The sequence below is a fragment of the Saccopteryx bilineata genome, chromosome 2 (genome assembly GCF_036850765.1).
Source record: "Saccopteryx bilineata isolate mSacBil1 chromosome 2, mSacBil1_pri_phased_curated, whole genome shotgun sequence".
Classification (NCBI taxonomy): Eukaryota; Metazoa; Chordata; class Mammalia; order Chiroptera; family Emballonuridae; genus Saccopteryx; species Saccopteryx bilineata.
In genome coordinates, this window is record NC_089491.1 from 349,180,593 (window position 1) to 349,188,433 (window position 7,841).

General features: G+C 44.0%; 1 pseudogene; it reads left to right on the top strand.

Moving 5' to 3' along the window:
- Window positions 1-1,584: 1,584 nt before the first annotated feature.
- LOC136326553 (replication protein A 14 kDa subunit pseudogene) lies at window positions 1,585-1,948 on the top strand (annotated as a pseudogene).
- Window positions 1,949-7,841: the final 5,893 nt, after the last annotated feature.

Genomic DNA, 7,841 nt, shown 5'->3' on the forward strand with positions numbered 1-7,841 from the left:
GTAGGTGTTTTTTGACTGCCTCAGGGTTCATACACCTTAATCTTCAACCTGTGACATTTTTCTCAAATTTTCTTCACCTTGACACTTTTGAAGAGTATAAGCATTATTTTGTCCCTCGGTTTGGGTTTATCTGATGTTTTTTAATGATTGCCTTAGAGCATTCTGGACAAAATCCCACAAAAATCATGTGATTTGTCAGTATATCATATCAGCGGATACATGATGACAGTATGTCATTACTTATGATGTTAACTTTGATCCCATGGTTGAGGTGGTGTCTGCCTGCTTTCTTCACTATAAAGTTACTGTTTTTCTCTTTCTAATTATCATAGTCAGAAGCAGAAGTTCTGGGATTATTTTATTATTCACTTCCACCTCTTCCACCATAGCTGGACAGTGAGATCCTTGAGTGCATGGACTGTAGTTTATTATCTTTATAGTTCCTAGTAGGCCCTCAGTAAATAAAAGAATCACTTCTTATTTATCTTCTTAGCAGACTTTGATAGTCAATTTTAATAAAATACAGTACAGTGTGTCCGTAAAGTCATGGTGCACTTTTGACCGGTCACAGGAAAGCAACAAAAGACGATAGAAATGTGAAATCACCAAATAAAAGGACTACTCTCCCAGTTTCATACCTATTCAGTGCAGTTCGATGTGGGCTCACGCACAGATTTTTTAGGGCTCCTTAGGTAGCTATCCCTTATAACCTCTACAGACTCATCACTGACTGATGGCCTACCAGAACGGGGTTTCTCCACCAAACTGCCGGTTTCCTTCAACTGCTTATCCCACCGAGTAATGTTATTCCTATGTGGTGGCACTTCGTTATAAACGCGTCGATATTCACATTGCACTTTGGTCATGGATTTGAATTTAGCGAGCCACAGAACACACTGAACTTTCCTCTGTACCATCCACATCTCGACTGGCATGGCTGTGGGCTGCTCCACTGTATACACAATGTTATGTCATCATCTGTGCATGTGCATATGCTGCCATATCATCCTACAGAAACTGGGAGGGTTTTCCTTTTACTTGGTGCAGATTTCACATTTCTATTGTCTTTTGTTGCTTTCCAGTGACCAGTCAAAAGTGCACCATGACTTTACGGACACATTGTATTAATCAAGCATGCATGTTGGGGGACCTGAGTATCCATTCTGTGCTTTGCCACATTCTCCACCTGATAGGATCACAGAGGGGCATCCAATGCATGAGAGGTAAAAGATCTCCCCTAAGGTCCATTTAAGAGGCAAAAGCCACATTATCTGGCCCCTTGCCCAAGGTTGGCCAGACTGACACTTAAATAGACATCCTTTCCCTGTTCTTTTATCAATAGTCTGTCCCCTTGGGGAAGCCCCACTCCTGTTCAGTTTCTCACTGTCACCACTATAAGTTGGAGGAACCAGGTTGGTGGTCATTTCTTGGACCTCTTGGCTTCAAGGTTAGTACTTACCCATTGTACTAAAAATCAGAAGGTCTCTGAATTCAGGTCCTTGCCCCACCTCTTACCAATTCATGATCTTGAAAAAGTGTACAGCTCGCTTGTTTCCCGCCTGCCACTGTTCTTGCTTTGCAATGATGGTGGAAGTGATATAATTGTCCAAGTCGTGCATCAACGGTGGCATACGCTGAGTTCATCAACCGGTCCGTCTGCTTCGTAGGGAGGGTGGAAAAGATTCATCCCACTGGAAAAATGTTTTTTCTTTTAGATGGAGAAGTAAAAAGTGGAACCATTGAGTTGATGGAGCCTCTTGATGAAGAAATCTCTGGAATCGTGGAAGTAGTTGGAAGAGTAAAAGCCAAGGCAACCATCATCTGTACATCTTATGTTCAGTTTAAAGAAGACACCATCCTTTTGACCTTGGACTTTACAATGAAGCTGTGAAAACTATCCATGAATTCCCTCAGTTTTTCCCCTTGGGGTTTGTGCAGTATGATTGATATTGACTGCAAATGGGCTACATTGAAGACTATTAAAGAAAACCCCTGATACTTGAGGAAAAGATTCCTGTTATTTTAAAGATTTAATTTGTTCTCTTTTTTAATTTCATTTACCTAAACTTATTAGATATTCCAGTATGCCATTTTTAATGGAACTGGTACATTAACAGTTCCCACTATGCCCTTATAAAGAATTCTCTGGCATATGGTCAGGTCAGATGCAAAAACAAAGTAGTTATCTGAGTTTAGTTTTGTGTTTTATTAATGAAAATTTAAATGGCACATGAAAAAAGGAAAAGAAAAAGTGTCCAAATTCTCTCTATACTCATTTTCCTTATCTGTGAAAATAACTATCTGTTTCCTGCCCTTTTCCCCTCCTGGCCCCACTCCATACCTTCCTAACCCTGATACTTGGTCATTAGGTTCTGTGAGACCATGGATATGAAAGCCCTTTGGACTCTGAAAGGCACAGAGGAATATATATATATATACTTGCTATTATTTATGGAGAGATTGTAGACCTCTTGGTGCGAATTCATTCCTCTAATTAAGGAAACTAAGTATGGAGCAGCGTTTTGGCTCAGAATCTTCTCCTCCTACACATTTGGCAAAAGCTCTTCTGTCCATTGAGAGAGGGATGACCCAGCTATTCCTTTGGCTTGACGGAAAATGGGCTTTTTAGAATTCCCACTGATTAAAAACATCATAACTTGGAACTTCTGGACTCTGGGGAGCTATCTGAGAAACTACTGCTAAATTTTTATCAAGGTAGTGGTGGAGGGATGAACTCAGCCTTGACATTTAACATTAATTTGCAAGCATGTATTGGGCAACACCCTCTGTGCTCACCCTCTGTGAGGTGCTTCTCAGCATAGTGAGGACGTAGCAGTAAAGAACACCAGACCCTGAGCTCCCAGAGCCTGAACCCAGTCAGTCAAGTTCTGCTTGGGAGTGTGTCCTCATGTGAGCCAGACCTTCTTCTTTAGCTAAGGAGAAAACGTGAGAGGTCAAGGGTCTTCCATCCCAGTCCACCACACAAGGTACTGCCCGGCCAAGCCTGAGGTTGAAGCTCTGTGCCCATAGAGAGTACCATGTAACTGCTCACACCCTGCTTCAACCAAATCAGACCCTTTTCCAACCCAAACCCCAAGCCAGAATGATGCCTCATTTTGATAACAAAGCTGCTGCTTGGCTTCTGGCCTCGAATTTCTGTTCTGTTATCTTTCTAATCCCTAGTCACCCTCCTTGGGGCTCTGCTCCAGTGGACCCAGACTTGCAGCTGGGCTCGGTCCCTCCTTACTCATCTTCTTAAGGGATGGAGTAATGTAAGTGTTGTCTGCACAACAGTCAGGTGGCCAGGTTTTGAACCCTAGCTCCACCATTAACTAGTTCCATGATCCTGGCAAGTTATTTAACTGTACCAAGTTTCAGTTCCTCCATCTGTAAAATGGGGATTCAATGGGAGAAAAAAATGTAAGCCATTTAGCACAAGGACTGGCATGTAGTAAGTATTCAGTAAATGTGAGCTATTTTCCCCCTTAGGATTGACTCTTCTAAGCTGGATCACAATCTATACCCGAATTCTGACTACAAATCAAAATTCCCACTGCTTCATTATTGCTGCCTATCATTGGGCAATGTTGGCCAAATTGAGGCAGGAAGTTGTTCCAGGCTATGGGTCCTTGCTGAACAAACTGACCATCGTCTGACAGCTCCTGGGTCAGGTTCACTGACCCTGTCCAACCCATGGTTGATCCTTGGCATAATTAGTGCTGCGGAACAAGTCCCAGCCTGTCCCAAGTTAATGGACCCTTTTTCTTGCCAAGACCTAAAAGTATCAGGTCCCTTATCCCTTCAGAACCTGAGGACAAGCTTTCTTTACCTGAAGTCTCTGGGTGAGATTCAAGAAACCTGTGAACCCTCTAATATGCAAAAGTTTGTTTTCCTATAGAAATGGTTCTTAGTTTTCACTAGCTTCTCAAATGGGTCTGCGATTCCAAACGTTAAGAACCATTGTTGCAGGGTAATCTTAGAGTCTAGAAGAACCCCATGAGGCTGGGAACCCTTCTTTTATTTTTTTTATTTTTTTATTTTTTTTACAGAGACAGAGAGTGAGTCAGAGAGAGGGATAGATAGGGACAGACAGAAACGGAGAGATGAGAAGCATCAATCATCAGTTTTTTGTTATGACACCTTAGTTGTTCATTGATTGCTTTCTCATATGTGCCTTGACCGTGGGCCTTCAGCAGACCGAGTAATCCCTTGCTCAAGCCATCATCCTTGGATCCAAGCTGGTGAGCTTTTGCTCAAACCAGATGAGCCCGTGCTCAAGCTGGCGACCTCAGGGTCTCGAATCTGGGTCCTCGGCATCCCAGTCCGATGCTCTATCCACTGCGCCACCGCCTGGTCAGGTGTGGGAGCCCTTCTTTTAGATCCCTGAGGGCTCAGGCCCTCCCTGTAGCCACACAGTACCCACAGCTTCTCTGTAGGAGCAGGATCTAGTTAGTGGGCCTCCAAATCTGCCGGAATTCAGTGCCAGTCCATTCCCCAATCCCTCAACACTTCTACTCAACTGAGAAGGCTCTCTCCACAGGTCTCCTCCAGGGAGTGGCCTCCCTTCCCACTTACTCCCTCCCATCTTGACAGGCTGCTGACCCAGGTCATTTTTCTCAGAGTAAGATTTCCTCCTCTGAAGGGAGGAAATGAGAATTTCAATGTGCCTTCTTTACATATATCTCATCCTTCTTTTTATACACAGCCTTCTTTACAAATATTGATCATCTAACTTAACCCTCACAATAACTCATTTTACATAGATAGAAACTGAGGCTTGGAAGGGTGAACAGATTATCTATTACTATGTTTATTATGATTATGATTATGGTTATTTTAGCTGCCATTTATTTTGTGGTGGTTCTGGATAAAATACTATGCTAAGAATCTTTATACTTTGGTCAGCACAAGACAAGCATAGAATCCTGATTTTATAAGTGAAGCAATGGAAGCCTGACTGGTGGTGGCACAATGGATGGAGTGTCACCCTGGGACTCTGAGGTCCCAGGTTTGAAACCCAGAGGTTGCTGGCTTGAGCGCAAGCTCATCTGGCTTGAGCACAGGCTTACCAGCTTGAGCATGGGATGATTGGTATGATCCCATCGCTGCTGCCTTGAGCCCAAAGGTCGCTGGCTTGAGCAAGGGGTCACTGGCCCAGCTTGAGCCCCCTGGTCAAGGCACATATGAGAAGCAATCAATGAAAACTGAAGTGATACAACTATGAGTTGATGCTTCTCATCTCTCTCCCTTCGTGTCTGCTTCTCTTTCTCTCCTTTTCTCTCTTTCTCTCTCAAAAAACAAACAAAAAAACAAGTGAAACAATGGAAGCTCAGGGAGATGGGGTAATTAGCTCAAAATCACCCAGGTAGTAGGTGGCATAGCTGGGACTGAAAAAACAGGTTATTCTGACTCTAGAGTCCACTGTCTTCCTTACTTTAAGTGTGGGTATCGGATGCCAGACAACCCCAAATGTTTCAAGTCAGCATTGCTATCTATGTTCATGGGAGAAATTCCTAATGGAATAAAATGCTCTTGGATTTTCCATTTCTGAGATAAAATTGGGAAGTCCGTAAAAAAAGTTATCCCTGGGGCCCCTACAGTCCAGGCCAAGCCCAGGAATTCCGTGTACCTAGCTCAAGAAGGCACCTGTCCCCCCCCCCTTTTTCAGAAAAAGCCTTTTCTTACCCTTTCACCCACAAGGGCTGCTCTACTTCCAGCTCCTGACCACTTCCTGTCTTGACTATTACAAGAGGTACAGCCATGCCCAGCTGACTTCTGAGATATGACAGCCACACTGGAAAAACCTGGGCATTAAACCAAGGTCTGGGACAAACAAAGAGCCCCTGGGATTCAGGCTTTCCCTGAAAGGATGACAAAGAGTGGTATGACTATGAACTAAAAATCTGATCAGTAGAATGCCTCACTTCCCCGTGGCTGCGGGTGTTTCCAACACAGTAAGGCCTGCCGTCCTCAGTCCTGATTTGGAAGCCTTGAGGCCTGGGGAAAGAGGAGAGGGAGAGCCCTCACCTCCTTCACTCCCACTAGGCCCCCCGGAGTGAGAACTCCACTTTTCTGGCCCCCACTCATCTCCCCCGCTCGCCACCCCTCTTGCTCCATCCTCCTTTCCTTAGGGCCTCAGACACCTGTGACTATTCTGGGTGGTTACTCGCAAAAGTCATTCATCTGTCTTCCTGACACTGTGTCTTTGGTTCCTCCCAAGGAACCGTAACCCCCATTCCTAAATAGAGGATTTTGTACGTGGTAAACCTTCAGATGGGGACCATCCTAGTTCATGAATGCTCCTGTTTTTCTAGAGCTTTCCTTTGGCCAGGTCACAAAATGAAATTGGTTCCTACTGCTTCAGAATTTTACTGGGCAATCTACTGAGGAAGATTGAATCTAAGATGACAGAGTGGTGACCATTTTGTAGCTACCGTTTATTGTAGCTACCGTATATTGGTTAGTATGTGCCAGGCACTGTGCTAAATGCTTCAGACATATTACCTTGGAAAATTCTCACAATTGCCTTAAAATGTATATTGGGTTTTTTTTAATTAATTAATTTATTTATTTTTACAGAGACAGAGAGTGAGTCAGAGAGAGGGATAGACAGGGACAGACAGACAGGAACGGAGAGAGATGAGAAGCATAAATCATTAGTTTTTCATTGCATGTTGCAACACCTTAGTTGTTCATTGATTGCTTTCTCATATGTGCCTTGACCGTGGGCCTTCAGCAGACCGAGTAACCCCTTGCTGGAGCCAGCGACCTTGGGTTCAAGCTGGTGGGCTTTTGCTCAAACCAGATGAGCCCACACTCGAGCTGGCGACCTCGAGGTCTCGAACCTGGGTCCTCTGCATCCCAGTCCGACGCTCTATCTACTGCACCACTGCCTGGTCAGGCAAAAATGCATATTGTTTTTATCCTTATTTTATACATGAGGACACTGAGGTACACAGAGGAAAAGTCACTTGCCTAAGGTCACTCACTGGTGAATTGTAGTCCTCAATTCCAAACCTAGCATTTTCTCTACCCAGAAGCCTTCAATGCCTAGCCCTACCCCCCCAAAAAAGGTGATTAATCATGGACAATTTGGGACACTGTGGCAGCTGACCCTGGGAACCCTTTGAGGTAAGGGCACAGTCTCTCAAAATCCCTTAAATAGTAATGGTAGCATGTTAATAGATGGGAGAGATATATGTGATAGAATTTCCAAAGGTATATGAAATTAGCTCCATAAGTAAGACATAAGTCACAGCCCTATTTAACTGTGGCAATTTTTAATTGTATTTTTATCAAACTAGAAAACTAAAAGCAAGTTAAAAAAATATGACAGTGATTATGTAGCAAGACCCAACAAGTCCAAATCCTCAGAAAAAAAGCAGTGCTGTAACATGTCTATCTAAGCTGCAAATCGTATCACACAAGTGAGTCATTGCCTCCCCCTCTACCCTCAAACACTCTCTTCCTGCTTCATCTCTCTCCCCCAAATTCCACAAGATTCATCTCAACCAGGCTCCCAGATGCCACAAAGACAAAACCAGAAGGACAGGGTCACCAGGGAGTCAGCTCCTGATTCCACCTTCCCAACTGGAGCCCAAACAAAGCAACATCCCTCCTTTCCTTTGAAGTTGGCTTTTGAGCGTCTGCTCCCTGGGAAAGGTCTCTGAGTCACATCCCATCTCCAGTTCCTTCCTTACTTCAAATCATCTTGGTACTTCTGCTCTGATTTTCATACGTGCTGGTTTGATTTTCTTTTTTACCTGCTGGCAGGTTTGTACCAAAGAGACCTCAGCACTTTCCTCTCTACCTCCTTGTGCATGTCTATGATCAGGGCAGTT